Raw genomic sequence first — 22,722 nt, 5'->3', positions numbered from 1 at the left:
TGGCCACACAGGCTAGCCAAAGCCTGGACAAGAAAGTTGTCAGGGAGTATGACCCGCTCTCTCTGGTCACAATGGCTTCCCTCTCCTGAGTGCTCCAGAGCTCCCTGCTCTTCCCCAAAGTGGACAGGGTAGGATTTTGCCTCCCCTCTCTGAGAGATAACCAAGAGAATGGGTAAGACACACCCCCACCAGACTGATGAGGTGAGGAACAAAGGGTTAAGAACCATAACACACATCATCCATACATCTTTTCCCATCCCTCAAAACAAGTACTAGTGAAAACATTCTATCTGAAAACAGCTGAAGCTACTAATATCTGCAACTGTTGCCACCCTTACCCTGGGCACCTCATGAGTCCACTAGATGGCTCTGTTCTTTTGGGGACATTAAACTCTCATATGCTGAAGCTCTAGAGCAATTTGGCTCTCTAATGACTGTGGATCAAATTGGGAGATGAAACACAGGGGAGGAGAAAAGATTAAAAATAGAAGGGGGGGGTGGAGAGAAGTATTGAGTGTCTGTGTGTGTTAGGAGACAGAGAGGGTTCTGATGTGTAAAAGGCAAAGGAATCTGGTGGGAGGCAACAGAGAACCCAACATGGGTTCTCTGTTCCCCACACACACCCGTACTCAGAAGGCCCAGTTTATCCACTGACCCCACCTCTCATCTTGAAAACACAGCTTTTGGTGCAGGGCCCAAAATAGATTATACGAGGATTTTTCAAGAAACTGGGTATTTAGTCTAGAGCTCCAACTTACCTTTCCACACAATGTTCCAACCAAACTAGAGTATTAGCTATCCTCTGAACTTAAACTCACCTCCACTTATACCTGATACACTTTCCTTTCCTATCTCTGCCTTTCAGAATCTTTCTTCAAGGCTCAGCTCAGGAACCATCTCCTACATGAAGCCTCCATCGATTGTCCCACCAAAATACTTTTGAACTTTGTATTATTGTCAACTATGTCCCTGTCTATTCCCCAGTCCCCAGGAAAAGCTATGCTCCTCGAGGGATGAGGGCTATGTCAGTTTTTAAAATCTTTGTACACCCAGTGCCTAGGACAAGAGAAGGGGAAAAGAAGAGAATAAATATTTCTATAGTGCATATGCTACATGCCAAGCCCTTCATAAATATTATGTCATTTAATCCTCAAGGTAGACAGTATTATTATCCTGATTTTACAGTTGAAAGTGAGGCAAAGAAAGCTTAAGTGACTTGCCCAGGGTCACACAGCTACTAGTGACTTACACATAGAAAGCACTCCATAAATATTGCTGAATTAAGTTGAGTTGAATTAAGAAGAGATTCAGGGAACAATAGGAGAGCTGTCTTTATTTTATTTTAGGTAAGATCATAGGATACTGATGAAATGGGTGACCTTACACAGTACCTAGTCCAATTCCCTCATCTTATGGAAGAAAAAACTGAAGCCCAGAGAAGTTAAGTGATTTCTCCAATGTCACACAAGTAATAAATAGCAGAGTTGAGGCTCAAACCTAGATCCTCTAACTCGCTTTCTACTATACTAACCTGCCAAGCACTGCTTTTTCCCAGTAAGCCCACATGGAGCATGTCCATAGAAGGGCGACAAAGAAGTCTGGACACATGAAAAATGGGGTTACGCAGAAGATAAGATTTAGGGAAAACATGAGAGCTATCTTCAAGTATTTGAGGAGCTGACAGAGAACCTTGCCACCAACCCCTGTGGAAGAATACTCACAAACAAAACTCAAGTAGGGGCAACCAGATCTCAGCTGAGTCCCTCTGACCCAAGACAAGCTTAAAAGGGGCATCCCTACAGTAAAGCTCCCATCACCCCAATACTGGCAGAGGCACTGGCCACTGCTACTCCAAGGTTGGGACACCTAGGTAGCACAGGGGAAAGAATACTGGGCTTGGCAGTCAGAGAGACCTGTCTCAGAAACTAGTACTGCCCCTTACTATTTGGGTGACCTTGGGCTGAACCTGTTTACTCATCTGTAAAATGAGAGGACTGAACTAGATTGCTTCTAAGGTGCCTCCCAACTCTATTCAGCGATTCTGTCTTCAAAGGGAACCTACTTGGTAACTTCTTCCCTTCACCTCTGCTCTCTGACCAGACCCAGCGGAGCAGGGCACAGAGATGTACAGAATGCTATAACCAACCCAGCTTCCCAACAAGCCAGGATACTTAGCAGCTGGATAGTGTGCTCAGCTTTTCCAAATGCTTTCAAATGCTTATTATTAGGAGATAGTGTAAAATATTAAGAGCGCTGAACCACTAACCAAATGTATGATCTCTGGTCAATCACCTCACCTCTCCAGGACTTAATTTATCCATCCAAGGCATTAGGATGGTTAATGAAGCCCAGAGACCTATGGGACCAGAGGATGTTAGAGCTGGAAAGAACCTTGGAGATGCTTGATTCACACTGAAGCCTGGAGAGATTAACCTTGGCTGGCACAGCTAGTTAGTGGCAGAGCTGAGTTAAAATTCAGGTCTTTAGAAATTCTACCCATTAGGGGTCAAGATGCAGACTATCTCTCATGTTCCTCCTCTCTCCTGAGTTCCAAGAGTCCATTCCACTTGTTCTCCGAGAATGCCAACAACTTGGAAAGGGAGAGAGGAAGAAGGGCATTCCAGGCAGAGCAAGCCAGGGACATATCTGGCATGTTAGACAGAAAGTTACCAAGTTAGTTAGGTAGCACAGAGGTGAGAGTGCTGAATTTGGCATAATATAGGTTGTGTGTAGGGCAGCGTTAAGAAATAAGGCTGGAGGTGAAAGTTAAAGGCCCTGAATATCAGGCCAAGAAAATGTGACTGGGATGTAGGATTCTATCCAATCCAGATACAGGGAGATGGGCACAGCCTATATACACAGAGAATCTTCGTTTGTACCAAAGCCTTCCATCACTGAGCCTCTGCAGTGCAGCCAGGGTGCCTATTAGCCACAGCTCAGGGACAGGCTAGGAAAAGGACAAGACCGCCTCGCCTTCTCCCCATCCCATGGAAGCAACTGCTCAGCCCCAGGACAAGGTTCCCTAATCCATATCTGGCTGACACCTAAGCAGAAACTAAGAGTTTCTCCTCCTAGCCTGAATATACTTCTAGTCAAAGAAACTTTGCCTAGGCTGAAGTTGCTAATGAGTCTCATTTGCTAAGGTCTGTTTTGGCTTATCTGTTCACATGTACACCCTAGGTCTCTCCCCTAGCACATAGCAGACATTTAATAAATGCTCACTTAATTCAATTTCATAGTGGGAGTCATAAATGCATTCCTATGGGTGACAGGATTTAAAGTAAGAAGTGATCTTCAAGGTCCTCTAATCCAGCCCCTTCATGAGAAAATGGAGAGCCAAGTAGGAGAAATCACTCCTCCAAAGTCACATGGGTAGGAGGAGCCAGGATTTAAATCCTCATCCCCAGACTCGTTAGCCAGGATCCTTTCCACAACCCCATACTTGCCAACAACAAGTAAGCAAAAGTCAGGCGGGAGCATCCAGATCTCACCTGAGTCCCCTCTAACCTAAGACAGACAGGCCTAAAAGAGGGCATAGGTAGCATGGAGGTGAGAGTGCTAAATTTGGCAGTCAGAGAGACCTGAGTTCAAACCCTGTCTCAGACACTTTCTAACTGTGTGATTCTGGGCAAGTCAGCCTCAGTTTCTTCATCTGTAAAATGAGAATACCAGTGTCGACCTCACTATGAGACAGTAAATGTAAAGAACTTTGCAAACCCTGAAGTGCTAAATAAGTGTTAGCTATTATTACTTCATCCCCAAATCTGAAATTTCTACATAGAGACAGAGCTCCAACCTGGGCAACCACCTCCCTACCCCTCTCTCCATTATGTTTCTGATGGTTTTGAGGACTGGTCTATTCAGTGGTGTGGGAAGGCAGAGCTGGAAACCCTGTTTCCAAAGGAAGAGTCAGAGTCGGCTGGCCAGATGGAAGCAATTATAGGAGGGCGGAAAAGGGAGAGAAGAAGGAGGAGGGGAGCCAGGAGAAAGAGAGAGACAGTGGGGGGGGGGGAGTGGGAAAGGAGGAAGGGAGGGAAGGGAGCCCTACCCGATGGATAGAGGGGCTAACATTCCAACTGACTGAGCTCAGGTTATTGAGGCCTCCAGGAAGAGATTCAGGGGATGGAGACCAGAACATATAAGACAATGCTGGTTTTGGTTTCCTAATCTGTAAGGTGAGGAAGGGTCAAACTAGATGTTCTCTAAGGTCACTCTCAATGAAAACATTCTATGAATTTACTATACATGCTTGGCACAAACCCAGGTGAACTTGGGATACAGATGCTCCCAGGCAAACAGAGCCACCAGCGTGGGGCCAGGCTGGTGGGCACAGACTAATTAGGAGTGCACCTTAGGCCTCTTGTATTCTCCTCTAGAGGCAGGATCCTATAATTTACACCATGCAACTTGCTCAGGGGGTGAAGGGAACTGCTACCCCATATCACAAACACCATCTCTTCTCCCCACCCTGAACAGAGGAGAGTAGCTCCTAAAATCTCCTTAGCACCTGGAGCCCTACCCATAAGGTCACCTGCCTCCCTGACTTACCCCTCCCCATCCTCCATACCCTAAAGATATCCCCAAACCCCAGGGTGCCCAAGAATGGAATGAGGCAGTGAAGAAAGCAGCATAGGAAAGGCATCCAACCCAAAAAAACTTCACAAGCCCAGCTTTGGCATCTCCTCCCTGAGAATGCAAAGAGGCTTTGTCCTATGGGTCTTGGTAGGAAAACTGAGGGAGAAGTTAGAACCATGCCTCCCATCTGGCCAGCACTTCTCTCCCTGATGAACCAGAAATGGAATCTAATACAAAATCCAATTAAAACAAATATTTGTTAAGTGTCTGCTCTATGCCAGGCCCTCTGCTAAAGCTAGGAGGTTGAGCAGACTAGGCCTAGCTAATTAATAGTTTCAGGTCCAACCCTAGTTCAGCCCTTCATATTGGAGGGGGAGGACATCACAACTTCACTCCTTTGGATGACAAGATTTAAAGCAGGAAAGGGTTTTAAAGATCAACTCTCTAATCCAGCCTCTCATTTTATGGATGAGAAAACTCAGAGCTAGTGGCAGGAAAGTGACTTACCTAAGGTCCCACAGGTAGGTAGGTAGGAAGTAAGCATTTGCATGGAAATCCACTACCTAGGCCCAGGTCTGCTCAGCCTCTCCAGACCTACAAAAACTATGCTAAATTGAAGTCAGTCCTGCATAGACTTGAGACAAAGAATAAAGCCTGGGAGGTAAGAGGTCTGGAGCCCCACCTACTCCTGAAAAATCACCCAAGGCAACATTTAAACTCCAGACCAAAGTCTAAACACTCCTAAGCAACACAGTTCCCACAATAGAAACCTCACTGCCCACCATCCTAGAGATGTGTGAACCCAGGACCCCCCAAAATAGCCTGGAGACATCCATGTCCTTCATCTCCAACAGTGGTGTCAAAATTGAATAGAAACAGAAAACAGTAAATTAACATTATCTATGTTGGGTTTTTATTTATCTCGTTAAAAGTTTGCAATTACATTTTATTCCACAGTCAAGAGTAAGCAGCTGGTCTCCGGATGGACACCCCTGGTCCAAACAAAGAGGGTTCTGTGTCACTCACACCATCCCCTCCATCTCTCCTTCCTCCTACCCCCAGTTATTAATGGGTGAATTCATAGAAGGGAGGGAGGGGAGGAAACAAGCATTTACTAAGCACCTACTAAGTGCCAGGCACTGTGCTAGGCACTTTATAAATACTTTCTCATTTTACAGTTATGGAAACTGAGGCAGAGAGAGATTAAGTGATTTGCCCAGGGTCACACAGCTGATGTGTGTCTGAGGCTGAATCTGAACTCAAGTCTTCCAGACTCCAGACTCCTCTACCCACTAAGTCACCTAGCTGCTGAAGATGGTGCAAGGGAATAAAACTAAGGCCTCTGAATGTCCAGCTGATGACCTCTTCAAGGTCACACAAAGAGTGGAAAGTCTGACTTATCACTGGATGTGACTTCAAGCAGTCTTTGGTGCCAAACCCAAGATTAGGGAAGGTCAGGGTCAGAGGGAGATGTGAAGTTGTATATGTTGTCCTGAGGAGTGGGGGGGGGGGGGGGGGGGGGACTACTAGCTAAGTAAATAAGAATTTACCTAAGATCTGCTGCTCACACACATCCTAAGCATCTTCTTTGGAGAAATCACAGGCACCAAGCCAAGCAAATGAGTATGGGGAGGAAAAAGGGAACTATGATTACAGAGGCATGGGGAAAAGCTGCCTAGTTACTTGGTGCTGTTTGTTCAGTTGTGTCTGACTCTTTGTGACCCCATTTGAGGTTTTCTTGGCAAAGATACTGCAGTGGTTTGCCATTTCCAGCTCTTTTTACAGATGAGGAAACTGAGGCAAACAGGGTTAAGTGACTTGCCCAAGATCACACAGCTAGGAAGTGTCTGAGGCTGGATTCGAACTCACTGAAGATGAGTCTTCCTGACTCCAGGCATGGAACTCTGTCCACTGTACCACCTAGCTGCCCCTACTTATATGGTGAGTATAGCCTAAAACTATGAACCAGAGATGGGGATGGGGAGTGGGGGGAGGTCTAAACCCCACTTGGGTCACAGATTCTGGACAATTTCCTTTAAAATGGCAGGGGTGGTGGGGAGGGGGTTGTCGAATACACAAATCTTTCAGGCCCCAGTTCACTGGCAGAAGGATCAGCTAAAGAAACAGCAGAAGCACAGAGCTCCCATCAGCCACTTCTGCAATGCCCCAGCAAAGTCAACCCCAAGTACTTAGTGCCCTGGGAAATTTCTCTGACCCAGTCTTTCAAGGATAGAAGTATGAGCGCCTCCTCCTCAATCCCTTGTGATGGATCTGTTGTGAAGTTCAAACAAGATAATAAATATAAAAGTACTTTGAAAGATAATGTAACACAAAAATATAAATTATTAGTGGTACAATTGTCCAGACTGAACCAAACTCCAATCTACCCTGGCCTGGACCCCTGAAAATTACTCTACCTCCAGGCTAGGACTCTGGCATTACTTTCCTATCAAGTTAAGGGGCTCTGTGACTTTTGGCAGATTAATCAGAGAATCATAAAATCTCAAGAGCTGGAAAGGACCTCAAAGGATCATCTAATCTGGCCACTCCATTTTATAAAGGAGAAAACTGCCCCAGGGGAGAGACTTTCCCAGGATGATAGAGCTAATTAAGAAAGTAGGATTAAAACAACAGCATCTTAACAGCCCTTCCACTTCATTTACTCTGAAGAATCTAGTTTTCTCATATAAAGAAAGGTAGGGTTTAAATTAGATAATCTCTATGTAGGGTCCCATCCAACATGTAGAGCTAAAAGAAAATAAATCCTGGAGTCAGCGCTCCAGGGTACCCAGGGTAGCAAGCAGGAGTCCCGCTCAAAGCAGTCTTGAAGGGTGCAAGAGAAATTGAAACCCCAGCCCCACTTGGGGCCACCACAGCTGCTGCAGAAACAGCTAAAGCAGAGACAGTAAAGTTTTCAAGGGAGGGGGAAGTGACTAGGCAGCAAACAACCACAGAGAACGGAATTGGGGAGGCAAAAGTTGACACCAAAGGGGCTAGGGCACAAGAAATTTCACCCACTTCTAAGCCGTTCTTTCTTAGCCACCAACAGGATTTTAAGATAGAAGGGAATTTAAATGTAACCTAGCCTAACTCCACCCCTCAGTTTTAAGATGAAAAACCTGAGGCCTAGAGAAGTTAAAATCAAGTAAACGTAAATAAATGTATTTTTCAGATTTTAAAGTGTTATATAAATGTCACCTGCTGTACTGTCCTTGCCCAAGGTCACACAGGGAAGGAAGAAGGGCTGACAAGATGGAGGGGAAGGGAGAAGATAATCAAACCCCAGGCCCTTCCCAAAGCATGTAAACAGAGTCCTGAAGATTCGGTGGGGTGACTGATCCTAGGGAGCCTAGGACAAGCAGAGGAAGCTGGGACCAGAAGGAGATTAAGATACATATTGGCTGGGTCACCCTAGGGCAAGCAGAGAAGGAAAAAGGAAGCAGTAATCTAGGAGCATCCCTAGCCTTGGGCTTCCTAGTGGATAGCCTGGCAGACTCAGAGTCAGGAAGACCTGAGTTTGATTCTACCTCAGCCACTTACTGGGAGAGCTGGGTGGCACAGTGGATAGAGCACCAGGCTTAGAATCGGGAAGCCTCATCTTCATGAGTTCAAATCCAACATCAGACCCTTCATAGGGCAAGTCAAAGATGTTTGCCTCTGTTTCTTATCTGTAACACTTGCTGGAGAAAGAAATGGCAAACTACTCCAGTATCTCCTCCTGAAACAACACTGAAACAACAAGCTCTTACTAATAGTACCTATACCTTAAAGCACTATGTAAATGCTAGCCACTATTATTATTCACACCTGTGACGAGTAGGGCACCAGACTGAAACGAGGTTCCACCCAGAAAAGCAGGTCTAAGGGACCCTCCAACGTCAGGAACAGGGTCTTGGTGAATATAGTATAGAGGGCAGTTTCGGAGAAGCAAGTCCCTGCTTAGAAACTAGGAGTACAGTGGGAGGGAAAGGGGATAGGAGGGGAGAAAGAAAGCAAAAGGCACCAAGCAGGCTCCGAAGGCTTGTCAGTCACTGACCCTGGCACACACAGGCTGAAGGGTGCCCCCACAACATCATAGTGGCTAAATGACTTTAAATCTTTACAGTGAAACATCCCATCTCTGTTTTTCTTACTTTAGACCACCCTGGCTGAGGCTCAATTACTTGCCTCCCCCCAAACCTCACACTGTTCTCCCTTCCACTAACAACTCTCATTATGTAGGGTCAGAAACAACTCCTGACACCTGACCATCCCAGACCCTTCTTATCAAAAGTCCACGATGACTTCAGGAAATAGCACGCATCTCAAGACCTCCCATCACAGTGCCAGCTTTGGAGATGGGTGAGCTAGGAACAGTGCTTGGAACCTGGCAAACTACTCCAGTACCTCCTCCCGAAGAGTCAAACACAGTGAAACAGTACCTAGGGGCCCCACTGTCCTGCTTATCTGGGTTACACTGTGGTCTTGGGCAGGAGGTTCAAAGACCAACTTCTTGCACAACCACCCACAGACTGGATCATTATATGTATTTTGCCAGGAAACAAGAACTTCTGGGTTTCTGCCCAACATGACAGCAGGGGTGCCCTGGGCTCCAAGTCCATCACGGGGCAACAGCTGCTGCCAGGATCGAGGGTGTGGGAGACAATATCACAGATGGATGTCACTACTTAGATCCAGAAGCGGATAGCTGTCCCACACAGCTCTCCAGATCCACTGGGAGAAAAGAACCCAGTTGAGGCTGCCAAGGATCATCCTAGCTGGTAACCCTTACCTACAAAAGAGACAACTTGAGACCTTGAGGATGGAGTTCTGGGCCCAGACTTCAAAGTTCTACTGGAACCAGAATTTTGCCGTTTGGGGAGGAGGGAGGAGGAGAGTAAGAGGACGCTCAGCTTCAGGACCTCCCTTCCCCAAAGTCCTGCTAGCTCTGGCACCACACGTAAGTCCCGCCGAGGAGAGCACCAGGCTCCTGCAAACGCTGTCTGTCCTAAGGAGTCTCCCGAAGAGGTCCCCGAGCCTTGACCATGGGTGGCCATGAGGTCTAGGCACCAGGATCACCATTCCCCTTCACGCTCTCAGGTCCAAAAAGCGAGTCAAATCCAGACTTTAAGGGCACATGGCAGAGCCTTGAAGTAGAGGGCAGGAGAGCCCAACACACAAGGGTGAAGGGGGAAGCAGTGGGCAGACATGTTGGCAGACCTGAGCTTGTCTGCCAGGGGGTACCCCTGCCTACTGAAACGCCTGACCCGGCCAACACCGACGGGGATGGGAAGCGGCTCTTGGCGCAATGAAGCCACTGCTCGAACTCTGTTTCTGCCCGAACCCTGGGAGCCCAGGCATTGAGGGCGGGTGAGCGCGTGGGCACTGCCAGCCTGATGCCGGGGCCCCGAAGGATGCCCTACATCCGGACTAAAGAAACTTTGTGCAGCCGGGCGGCGGCGGCTCCCTACGGCGTGCAGCCCTCCGCCAACCCCCGGGGAGTCCCGCCGCCGGGCCGGGCCGCGGTGGGGCGTCCCTCCTCCCCCACGCCCCCTCCCAGCCCGCCCGAACCGTGGCCCCTAGCCCGGGCCCCTTCCTCCGCGACCCCCGAGGGTCCCTCTCTGACCCCGCCCCTCCCCTCGGCCGCGGTACTCACCCTCCGGGCGGGGCGGACCCGGCGGCCGGACAGGTCAGGGCGGGGACGCCGCTCCGATCCGCTAGGCGCCGGGCGGGGCGCGGAGGAGGAGGCAGCAGCGGCGGTGGCGGCGGCGGCTCCGGGGCCCGGGCCTGTCCCGGACCGCGGCTGGCCGGGGGAGCTGGGAAAGTCCGCGCCGGAGGGGACCCGGGCGGGCGGCGGCGAGCGGGGAAGGGGCCGGCTCTGGGATGGACACGCTTGCGCACACGGCCCCGGAGCTCAGCGAGGAGGGGAAGGGGAGGGAAGAAGGGGGAGAGGGAGGAAAGGGGGAGGAGAGAGACTGAGGGGGAGTGAAGGGGAGGGGAGGAAAGGGAGAGGAGAGGGACAGGAGGAGAAGGGAGGGGAAGGAAAGGGACGGGAGAGAAAGGGAGGGGAGGGAGAGGAAGGGATAGGGGGAAACATTGGGAGGGGAGGGAGAAGAGAAGGGGAAGTGAAGGGAGGGAAAGAAGAAAGGGGGTGGAAGGAAAAGGAGAAAGATGAGGGAGGGAAGGGATGGGGGAAAGCATTGGGCGAAGAGGGAGGAGATAGGAGAGTAGGGAAGGAATAGAAGAAGAGGAGATGAAGAAAGGAAGGAGAGGGAGGAAAGGGAATAAAGGGAGAGGAGAGGTCAAAGGGAAAGGGATAGGGAGAAAGTAGAAGAAGAGAAGAGAAGGGGGGAAGACGAGAGAGGAGGGGAGGGAAAGAAGGAGGGGAGAAGGGAAGAGAGGAAGAAGGGTAAAGAGGAGAGGGGAGGAAGAAAAGGGGATGGAGAGGAAGTGGGGAGGGAAGGGGAACGGGGGATAGGGATGAGAGGGAGGGGAGGTGGAAGGGAGGAGGAGATGCTGCTGCCTGAGAGACTGAGAGATGCCCCAGGCAGGGGATCCTCCTGTGCCAGCCTGCCTTGCAGACCGGTCAGGTAGGGGTCCCCGCTGGCAGGGGCATCCAGGGTATGGAACTGCTCAGACTTGGAAAGGACCTTAGGTTCCTCAGCCTGTGTCTGGAGGGGATGGGAGAGGCTTAGAGGATCCGAAGCTCTGATGCCTCTTTCCCCACTGGGGAACTCAAGGCACAGAGAAGGGGTAAAGCTTGTCTCTGTATCCCTGTATCTGTATCCTGCAGGGTGCTGAGCGCTGGGATATAAAGGTGCCTTCCCTCTTCTTTCTTTCCTCAGCGCTTAGCACAGTACCCTACATCTAGTAATTTCTTAATTAGTGTATGCCAAATTAAACTGAGCTCTGCATGAAGCTCCCTGACCAAGTGTAGGTGCTTTTGTGTTTTGTCTATTTGTGGGAAGGTGGGGAGGGGGAGAGAAGACTGGAGAAGGAGTTCAATGCCTTAAAAAAAAAAAAAAAAGGTCATAGTAGATTGGGCCCTCTAGCAAAAAGCTCAGCCCCAAGGTGGGGAGATTCATGCTGCCAGGTCAGAGAGGAGGGCAGATTTTCTTGGATAGCTCTGGCTGTGGACGAGTGGGGTGGAGGTTAGGAGATGATTAGAAGAGTAGTCACTTGGAGAGGGAAGACAGCTTGGAATAAGCTCTTTATCCCATGGAAGCTCCCACACACATAGACACACCCTTTACTAACTCCCCTTTTTCCCATTCACTAGTGTTTTCTGCAAAAAGATAACTATTTTTCAGAATGAGTTTTAGGGCAGAGCCAATGTGGGCTTTTTGCTTTGCTTGCCGGTGCCTATTTATTACCAGGGTTGTTGTTGGGTTTGTTTTTTTCATAGGGGGTAGGGAAAGAAACAGAGACGAGGGATATCAGAAAGAAGAGGATCACTGAAGTATTTTTATTAATTAACAGAAGAAACACAGACTAGCAGGACAACTTGGAAAGTTGCGTGTTGAATATAATATACTTAAAAAAGAAAAGCAAACTACCTAATAGAAATTTTCAGTTCTATGTTTAATCTTTTTTTTTCTATTCTACTTTATATAAGGATACGCTTATATTATTTGGTATTTATTACTTTCAGAATCCTTTCTAAAAAGTGAAATTGAAAATACAACTAAAATCTTAAACTCCCTTCCTCTCCTGTAGCCCTGTGCTGAGGGTTAGCCTCTGCAAAGCACCACTCTTCCTGAAGTTGTTCAACCTTTGGCAAGTTACCTTTCCTAGGCCCACAACTGTAGAATGAAGTTTCACTAAATAAAAACCCCTGGCTCCTCTAGCTCTATGAAATCTATAACATCTCAACATTTCTACTCCCTGCCCCTCCAAGTTCCATACTTTTCTGATCTTCTTCCCCCTTCCCAATACTCAGTGCTTCTTGCCACTTCCAGACCCTCCCTTTGCATCATTCAGTAACCTCACTTGGAGTCATCTAAATCACACTAAGTCTGTGGTCTCCAAAAGGAAGTATTTTGACCCAAAGATTGGATGACCTGCTAATCTGGAGGTAAGAAGTTATGTTGCCTTGATTGTCTATTATGGGGAGGTTAGGATGGCACATAACTACCATACCTACCCTCATGCTCTACACTCCCACACACCCGTTCTTCCCCTTTTCTCTGTTATGCAAGCTCCCAACCTTCCAGCTTCTCAACTAGGATTGGCCCCCTCCCTCAAACAGTTATAATTATGAATCTGCTACTTGGACACCCACAGAGGCAGCTCAGTGGCACAGCAGATAGAGAACTGGGCCTGGAGTCAGGAAGACCCAAGTTCAAATGTGGCCTCAGACGCTTCCTTAGCTGTGTGACCCTGGGCAAGTCACTTAACCTCCGTTTCCTCAACTGTAAAATGGGGATAAGAATAGCACCTGCCTCTCAGGGATATTAAGATCAAAATATCTGTAAAGCATTTAGCACAGTGCCTTGTACATAGCAGGCAATATACAAATGTTTATTTCCTTCCCCTTTCCTGCTATAGCTGCTTCGAAGGTGTCAATAAAGAAATTCCTGCCCCTCCTCCATACCTAATAACCCCCTTTACACCAGATCCCTTGGTGGCTGAGATGATCCTGTACCACTCCCATCACCGACAGGTAAATAAGAGGTCCCCTTCTCCCCCATTTTCATTTTGAGTAGGACTGAGTAAGTAACACCGGCATGAATGGATTGCAGTACATGTGGAAGATCTCATGACATCATTTCTCCCCAAAACCACTTCTCTTACAAACTTCCCTACTACTAGCCAAGATATCACCATCCTTCAAGGTTCACAACCACTCTTAGCTCTTCCTCACTCCCACATAACCAATCCTTTGCCAAATCTTGTCATTTCTGCGTCCCTAACATCTCTCACTTCTGTTCCCTTCTCCCTTCTCACAACCACCACACGATCTCAGGCCCTCCCCACTCTTACTAGGATTACTGTAATAGCCTCCTAGTCTCCCTGCCTTCACACAGCTGCCAAAATGATTTTCCCAAAGGACACAGCTAACCATGGGAGTCACTAATCAGCAAAGTCCAGTGGCTCTTTCTGTCTCTTCCTGTGCTTCTCCTAAATCCATTCTTCTTTATTATTATTATTATTATCCACTACCAAGCATTGATTGTCTCTCCCTACCACCTACTCCCTCCAAAAAAAAAAAAAAACAAACTCTTGTCACCCAGATACATAGTCAAGCAAAACAAATTCCCGCATCGACCTTATCCACTGACATGTGTCCTCATCCTGCATATTTCATCTATCATTTCTTTGTCATTCAGGAGCTGAGGAGCACTCTTTTTATCAGCCCTCCCTAATTATGGCTGATCATCTCATTCCTCGGTGCTCCTAAGTCTTTCAGAGTTGCTTGTCTTTATATTGGTATTCTCCTGATCTTGTTCATTTCACTCTGCCTCAGTTCATATGTCTTGCCAGGTTTCCCCTGAAACCAACCATTTCATCACTTCTTTGGGCACCATACAATATACATACTTTGTTCAGCTGTTCCCCAATTGAAGCTAAGGATACTCACTTAACTTCCAGCTCTTTACCATCACAAAAAGAGATACCATAAATACTTTCGTACATATGGGTCTTTTCCTTTCTCACTGTCGTTTGGACAAAGGACATGCAACTTCTGGGGCCTCAATCCAAACTGCCTTGTAAAATGGCTATTTCCTAAAACAATTTTTCATCTCTATGTCAGCCTCTAATCCTTGCACACTGCCTTATTCTCCTAATGTAGTTCCTCTTTGACCTCACTACCTCTCTTTAGGCTTGAAGACCTTACAGATAACTGGTTCAATTATGTTGTTCTCTACCCTAGGTCCCCTTGCTCCCTGGTCCTGTCTCTTTTCAAGCCCTGTCGAACCATCTGCTTTCTTCACCCTAACTCACAAGCTTCAGAATTCCTCTGAAAAAAGTCATACAAAGGTCCCAACTGGGGCCACTGCAAATTCATGTTATCTGATCTCAACAAGCCGATCACAGCTGCTTGGTAATCCTTTTTATTCCCCGCACCTCCTCCCCAAATGATCCTTGACAGTCATTCCTCCCTCCTTTCCCCTCTTTCTAACAGTCTTCAAGATAATCCCTTCCCTCCCACACATACACCCAGGACTATTCTCTGGGCCCCCCCTTCTAATTTGTGACAACCTCTACGGAACACTACTTCAAGAAAACACTAGGTGGTGCAGCGGATAGAGCGCTGGGCCTGGAGTCAGGAAGACTTCTTCCTGAGTTCAAAGCTGATCTCCAACACTTACCAGCTGTGTGACCCTGGGCAAGTCACTTTACCCTATTTGCTCAGTTTCCTCATCTGTAAAATGAGCCAGAGAAGGAAACGGCAAACCACTCCAGTATATCTGCCAAGAAAACCCCCAATGGGGTTAGGAAGAGTCAGACACGACAGAAACAACTGAACAACTGGTAGTACAACCCTTGACCTGCACTTCAACCTCCCCACACACCAAACACCATATCCCAGAGGGATTCCCACAGTGAGGTGTGGGAGGGTTTACTCTCTAGTCTCCCCCGTCAAGTTCTGAAACCACGAACCATGAAATCAACTCACCATTGTACTGTTGTGTTCATTTATTTTCCAAAGTAACTTTCCAGACCAAAGTGCAGCTCCCTGGCCATCACTCTCTTATGTGTGTTGTTTCCCTCTTTAGAAATAAGCTCCCTGAGGGAAGAGACTATGGCTATGTTTGAATTTGTATCCCCAGAGCTTAGCACAGTGATGAGCACATAGAGCTCTTTATTAAGAGCTTTTTCTACCTTTTTATTCATTGCTCCACATCTTCTCTCAATCAAATCAATCAATCAACAAGCATTTATTAGGCATCTATTATGTCTTAGGTACAATCCTAGGCCCAGGGATACAAGTACAAAAAAAAATCCCTACTTGCAAAGAGGTTACACTCTAGGAAGACATTAAGTAAAAATATAGGCATAAATATAATGTGAAAAAATAGAAAGACTTGAGTTTGAATCCTGCCTGACACTATCTGTGTAATCCTGGGTAAGTCATCCTGATGAATATCTGGTCACTGGATCCAGACAGCTCTGGAGGAGAAAGTGAGGCTGGTGACCTTGCACAGCCCTCCCTCACTCAAATCAAAGTCAACTGCAAGTCATACTCACTTCCCTGACATCATGGTCCTCTTTGAAAACAAAGGACAAACAACCTGTGAGTAGATCGAGCTGCGTGAAAGGGGAGCCATCTAGTTGGGTAACTCAGCACATCCTCTCCCTCTCCCTCTCCCTCTCCCTCTCCCTCTCCTTCTCCTTCTTCTCTCCAAAGTGAGATAAATTTTGATGACCAGAAGCTGCCCATTTAACTTGGGGTTTACTAGCTAGATTTCTTTCTCCTTCCTTCCTTCCTTCCTTCCTTCTTTCCTTTCTTCATTCCTTCCTTCCTCCCTCCCTCCCTTCCTCCCTTCTTCCTTCCTTTCTTCTTTTTTTCCTTTAACAAAACCTTAAACCCAGTTGGTTCTAAAGGTCATAGAATGGACCACAATAGGTCCCTGCCCAAGCTCCACTTGATGGCTGTGTTTTGGGCCCTCCTGCCTTAGAGTGAATGTCAATGGTAACTGTTTCTCTTTGGAACAGCAACTCTGAGGGTCTTCCCCTCCCAGCTTGATGTTTTTTCAATCTTTTTTTTTCTAATTAAAGGGGCAATCCCTTGACTCACTTCTCAAAGAGGCCTATTCACTGAATGGGCATTACCTCACTCTGAGTACATGGAAAAAGCCTTAGCCTGAAAGGGCCAGGATCTCCCATTGCATTCTGGGTCATCTCCAGTCACCCTGATTAATATCTGGTCACTGGACCCAGATGGCTCTAGAGGAGAAAGTGAGGTTGGTGACCTTGCACAACCCTCCGTCATTCAAATCAAAGTCAACTGCAAGTCATGTCATCATTCCCCTGATGTCATGGTCCTCTTCGAGAACCAAGTACAAACACAACAACAATCCTGGATAAGTCACTTAACCTCTCTCAGACTTACCATCATCTCTAAAATGTCAAAGGCAGCAGGGAGGATTGTGAAAAGTCCATCCAACAGGGAAGAGTGAAGAAAACTAAATGGAAGCTGAGTGTTCCTGGTCAGCTCTAAAGATGCTACCTGGGTGTGCCATGCCAGGTCCAAATAAATTTGTGTGGGCCACATTAGGTTTAAAGAGTAGCCTCTTATAGGATCATCATGTTCTTCCTTGTCCAGCTGAGTGACTTCATTATATCCTTTGTTTTTCTAGTGGTTGAAATGTATAATTTTCCCTTCCCTTTCCTTAGGCCCACCCCAGTACTCTAAGTGTCTTATTCTGGGGCTCATATCTGTCCTTGTAAAAGATTTGTAAATATCCATATTAAAAGCCTCTTGCTTTTTCAGTGAAAACTTTCTCATTTTCAAAGCAGCTACAATGAACTGAGTCATTTGGTCACTCGAAACAAACTAGTAAGTTCTGGATTACATGTCCCCCAATGCTTTCCTAGGTGCTGTGAGGGATGTAAGAGGTATATACGGGTATAGAATCCAAGTGAGACCACACTACACACATGAACAGTTAGAGAACAACTCGAGTTAGCATAAAATTAAATGCTACAGGTTAGGTCTAGTAGACCTACCATAGCCAAGGTCTAATATATAGCACAGTGCTTTGTGTATAATAGGAATGTACAGTTATCCCTTCCACATTGTGGGGGTTAAAGGCACGGTGCTCCTGCAATCTGGAAAATCTGTGTAAAAATTTTTGGCCCTCCCTTCATAACAGAGAAGTCTGAATTTTTTCTCTTTCTTGTATGATTGTAAAATTTGGGTTATTTGGTCAAAGGCTCTGTCCTCTGGGGGCCTTCTTGTGTCCTCTACGGCTTCTGCAAAACTCCCTCCAAATTCCAACTTAGTTTCTTATGCTGATCTATGACATACAGAAACCATGATGGAGAAGGTGGAGACGTGGAATGGATAACTGTAATAATACTTGTTGCTGAATTAAAATTCCAAGAAGGGAGAGGTCAGAGACCCACTTCAACTTAATCAATCAACAAACATTTACCAAGTGCAGTATATCAGACACTTCTAGACAGGAGCTATTGTTGATGTTGTTCTTAGACCTTTGCTCTTTTTCTTTTTGGAAGGGGGAAGGCAGGGCAATTGAAGTTAAGTGACTTGCCCAAGGTCACACAGCTAGTAAGTGTGTCAAGTATCTGAGGCTGGATTTGAACTCAGGTCCTCCTGACTCCGGGGCCGGTGTTCTGCTCACTGTGCCACCTAGCTGCCTCCAGACCTTTGTTCTTGAAGAGGAACAATGACACCACGGGGGTGAAGTCTTCAGTTATGCTGACTAATCTTGGAAGAGTTGTAAACTTGACACAGCTTAGTTTGTTAAAAGTTGGTTAATCATGTGTCTTATCTAAACGATAGGGTCAAATCCTTCTTATAATAGTAGCTCATATTTACATGGCAGCACTTTTTTTGATTCTTACGATATCCTTGTAAGGTAGATGAGGCAGGCTTTGTCATCCAGGCTCAAAGAGGAAACAAAATGACTTGTCTGTGTGTTTCAACAATCCGGCTAGCAGCTACCGTGGCTGTGTAAAACCAACAACAACCAGCACACAGAACGCTGCAAGCCCAGGTCCTTTTGATCTGCTTTACTAAGGAAAGCAACATTAAGGGGTTAACAATCTTACTTTAATCTAGCGTACAAATATCATTCACTTAGTTCAGGGGAAAGAGCCAGCACCCCGAACTTCAGAGCAAATACAAACAAATTACAATCATACATTTATAAACAGACCAAATACAATTCATAGTTACCAAGGAACCATCAACATCTGAGTTCAGCTGGGAGCTCGACAACGGCTGGCTCAGAGTCACACGCCACTCCTGCTGTAGCTCAGAGCTCTGAAAAAAGAAAGCCAACCCCTGGTTTTATATATCTTGTTGTTCGGTTAAGCTGAATTAGGTTCAGATTCAGATTCGCATTGGCAATAAAGCACACTCCTGAGAGAACATGGTTTTTATTGAAAGACAGGGGAGATACTCTAACAAACACAGTTAACACAACAAAGACAAAGACACAAACAACATAGATTCATCACCTCTCGGGGGAACTCCAGCACTTGATGCTCTCAAAGCTGAGGGGGATCCCGGTTTACACAGCCCAGCTCAATCAAGGCCCAAAAGGGAAACTGATCCCAGGAAGCTTCCTCTCCATAAGTGAGATCCCCACTAGCTTATTCCACGTGGGGACTTTTATAGCTTCCTCAACAAGGAGGGCCTACTGCTAACTGTCCCGGATGTTCACCTCCAGAAGGGGCAGCCACTCCCCTCAGGAGGGGAAGATCTTGTCAATCATTTTGTTTTTGAGAACTGGCTAGGTCCTCAAGAAGCAGTTTCAGAATTTCTTGTCCTTTATCTTAAGAGTTACCTGGGCTTATCTCTGAATGTATTCCATTCTTTGGGCCCATTAACGAGAGAGGGAGAAGAATGTCTGAGAGGTACATTCTCATGGTTTATCAGTTGGAGAGGTATGTCTGATTCTTTATTCCAAGCCAGAAAGTCTAAAATCTTTGCAAGAAAGAAAGGGGGAAAGGAATGTCTGATATTCCAAACCAGAGAGTCTTGCAGGGAGGGGGAATGGCGGGAAGGAAGAAAAGCTGGGCTTACACTATAATACGGAAGATCTTCTATAATGATTTATCATTCACTTGTTCAGGGTCAAAGGTGAGTCACACATGCAACTCACCCACATGACCTAAAATCATCACAAAAATGCAGCTTAAACCCACGTGGTCTAAAAGCCTCTGATGTCACAAACATGTCACTCAAACCCATGTAAACTAGGCTTTCCCTTGAGGCAAGGAGGCCATCAAAGACTCCTAATTTAATCAAGGGAACAAAGGCCAAACTCTTCAAGAGCGCTTGGTTGAATAAGTGCTAAGAGTCCATCTTGATCACCAATACACCATGGTCCGGGAACTAGGAAGCAAGTTGCAGAGCTGCAAGGGACTTTTGAGGTCATCTGGTCCAAACTTCTTATTTTATTTACAAGGAGGAAACTGAGGCCCAGAGAGGTTGAGTGATTTACCCATTGTCACACAGAGGCAAGAATCTAACCCATGTCTTTAAATTTCAAATCCATTTTCCCACTGATTGTTACTTTTGGAGGTCAGAGATATGAGTTAAGTATGAGAACCCCAAATTTTGTGCATGTGATACTTAATAATTCATCTACTTTCTCTGGACCTCAGTCTTTCTCTCTGTGAAAGGAGAAAAAAATATTCATCTCAGGATATTAAAAAGTCTCTTGGGAGTAAGAAGGGGCTCTATCACGAGGTCAGACTATATCGTAGACATGGGAGGCAAACACGGTTAGTAGAGGTCAGAGGACCTGTGAACTCCAATAATGCTATTTTGCGACCATTGGGGTGGTAGAAGTTTAGCGGGGTTGGGTGGGATAGGCAATGAAAAATGTCTTGCCAGTTTTTTGGCTTGTGTCCTTTAAGTGTGCCCCATTAGCGTCTTGCCTCTTGGAAGAATGGAAAGGTTCTGCAGCCATTCTCTGTGGAGGGGGAAATAAACCCAATCTGGCATCTCAGATGCTTTTTAAAAATAGCAGCCTGGAGATGGTATTTCGGCTCCTATTTTTATCAGATTTAAGCGACTGGAGGGCTAAAGCAGCAAGTTGGGTTTTTCCCAGGCTTCTCAATGGCAGAGACAGTAGTTTTGTAACTGCAGAAGCCTGGCTGACTCAAGCAGAGCCTTTGAGCAGGAAGGGACCTTTACAGTCATCTCACCCAATCCTCTGTCTCTGAACAGGGTCAACACTCAATCCTCAAAATTTTATTTCTTGCCTTTTCTTTAAAATCTCCTGGAAAAATTGTTTCTGCTACACATTCTAGGATCCCTTCTCCCTTTCCACCAGGAGGTCTATCCTTAATTTTACCTTAATTCCTTTTGGTGTACCCCACACCCTCCTGGGGGGGGGGAATAGTTGTTCATCTACAAAACATTCCTCCCTGTGCCTGCCCATTGTTTTGAAGATTTCTAAGCACCCCCCTGCTCCACCTCCCCACCCCCACTCCCTACAACCTTCCAGACACAGGTCATCATCATAAAAACCAACCATCATCATCATCACCATCATCATCATAAAAAAAATACATTTCAAATTTCACTCACTCATTCATTCATGTATTCATTCAACAAATATTTAACCAATATCCATTATGAGCTGTATTGTATGCCAAGGGGAAATACAAAGATAAGTAAGATATAGTCATTGTTTTCACTGGAGCCTAAGGTCTAATGGAAAGGATAAAATATGTACATTCATAGTGATGGTAAACACATAGGGGTACTGACAGAAATGTGGAGAGAATAAAGAGCCCTGTTTATTGTGTGGCTATTTTTAAAAAGCATTTGACTTGATAGAGTCAATAGAGCTCTGGACCTGGAATCAGGAAGACTTGAGTTCAGATCCAACTCTTCCTAGCTGCTGATCCTGGACAAGTAACATCTATTTGTCTCAGTTTCTACAACTATAAAATGGAGTTAATAATTATGCCTGTCTCACAAAATAACATCAAATGAGATAATAGGTATAAAAAGCATTTAGCACAGTGTTCCCTTCCCTGGAGAGAAAAATACAGCTTATATGCTCTCTCCCCCTCTCATCTTCCCCTCCTTGCTCCCTTGCCCCTTCCTCCAGCCCTAGGCAGCTCCAGAACCCATAGGGCTGCTGGTAGCAGCAACAGTACCACCACTGGGGGCACTGGCCCCCTTGCCTACCCTGAACTGCTTGATTGCTTCTAAGTTGAAGGAGATGGAAGTCAACAACTCCATTTTTTCTAATGAGATAGAGAACCACTAGGCCTTACCATCTGCACTGCTTCTATGCCCTGAAGTTCCCCCCCCCACCCCCTGCTGGCACTATCATATTAACTATGTAAGTTACTTGAGGACATCGAGTCTTGCATTTCTGTATGCTCCCATCTCACCTCCAACAAACTCTTAGGACTTCCCTAATTCCATCTGCCCTGGAGCCAAACTCTTTTCTTCTGTAGTCTCTTTTTACTGTTTGCATCCCCAGAACTTTGTGCAGTGCTTGGTATGCAGTAAGCACTTAATAAATGCTTTTTTATTCATTCCTTTGACTATGTGAATTGTATTCATACATACAGATTATACCAGATTTCTTGAAAGATAGAACCATAAAAGCAAGTTTGTTCAATTGTTTTCTGAAAATTTTCAAGTAAGGTATAAAATGAGGATAATGTATACTTGACAAGAGTACAGGCCATTATCGTGAAGGATGTCCAGTGTGGAATCCAGATGGAAGAGGAAGATTCCCTGGAGATGGTGAGGTCTTCATCACATGCTCCTGTGCTAACTGCTTGAAGCCCCTGATAATAGATGGCTTCCCAAATGAGAATCATAACCATTAGAAAGAAAAACAGCTTGTGTGAGTGGGCCAAGAAAACTTTAACTAATACAATGTTTCTCTAATGTCTGTCCCTATAGTACTATCCCCTAGTAATAATGTATTTAAGGCTGTGTTTACATTTAGGATTTTTCTAAGTGCAAGTGCTATCTTTTGTAAATCTAAAGAAACTGATATTGTTTGCTAGAAAAAGAATACATGCCTATGAAGCTATATTGATAAGTGGAGGCCTTTTAAATTTAAAATTAGAATCATCCTTAAATTCTTCTCCTCTCAATCTAGGTCAGCATTTATATGTAGAATTCAAAGAGAAAACTGTTACTCCTTAAAGCAAAGGCTCTGTTGCTCTTTCTAGAGAAGCAAGTCTTGAGGTAATTGCCCTTGGCCTTGGCCTAGCTAGTTAGAGACAACTCCTTTGGCTATTTTGTTTACTATTTTTCTTGCCTATGCAATTTATTGAAATTTCATATCTGTCTAACATTCCTAAACAGCTGGAAAAATCTCTTCTTGTTTTCAAAATGGTTAAAACAACTCTGCTCAGTCCAAGTGAATTATTTTTCTTTGTAGCACCCTAGTTCTTATAGATAACAGATTTCTGAATCTTAATCAGAGTTAAGAAGGATGAGCCCTCTGATCCCATGCTCATCATCCCTGTCGGCCAATCACTGACCTA

At 45.9% G+C, this 22,722-nt stretch overlaps 1 protein-coding gene across 2 annotated transcripts in view; it reads right to left on the bottom strand.

The window, feature by feature from the left end:
- The window catches only part of ST3GAL4 (ST3 beta-galactoside alpha-2,3-sialyltransferase 4), a 43,216-nt gene extending 32,783 nt beyond the window's left edge, over nucleotides 1-10,433 (bottom strand). The window contains exon 1 of one of the 2 annotated variants that reach the window (XM_036744275.1): nucleotides 10,211-10,433. The gene's annotated coding sequence lies outside the window, so the exon portion shown is untranslated. The remainder of the gene's footprint in view (nucleotides 1-10,210) is intronic. The other variant, XM_036744274.1, reaches the window with a different exon arrangement.
- Between the last annotated feature and the right edge of the window lie 12,289 nt (nucleotides 10,434-22,722).

The sequence above is a fragment of the Trichosurus vulpecula genome, chromosome 2 (assembly GCF_011100635.1).
Source record: "Trichosurus vulpecula isolate mTriVul1 chromosome 2, mTriVul1.pri, whole genome shotgun sequence".
In the NCBI taxonomy this organism is placed as follows: Eukaryota; Metazoa; Chordata; class Mammalia; order Diprotodontia; family Phalangeridae; genus Trichosurus; species Trichosurus vulpecula.
The sequence above is the reverse complement of the archived record's forward strand: the minus strand, read 5'-3'. Positions and strand labels throughout refer to the sequence as shown.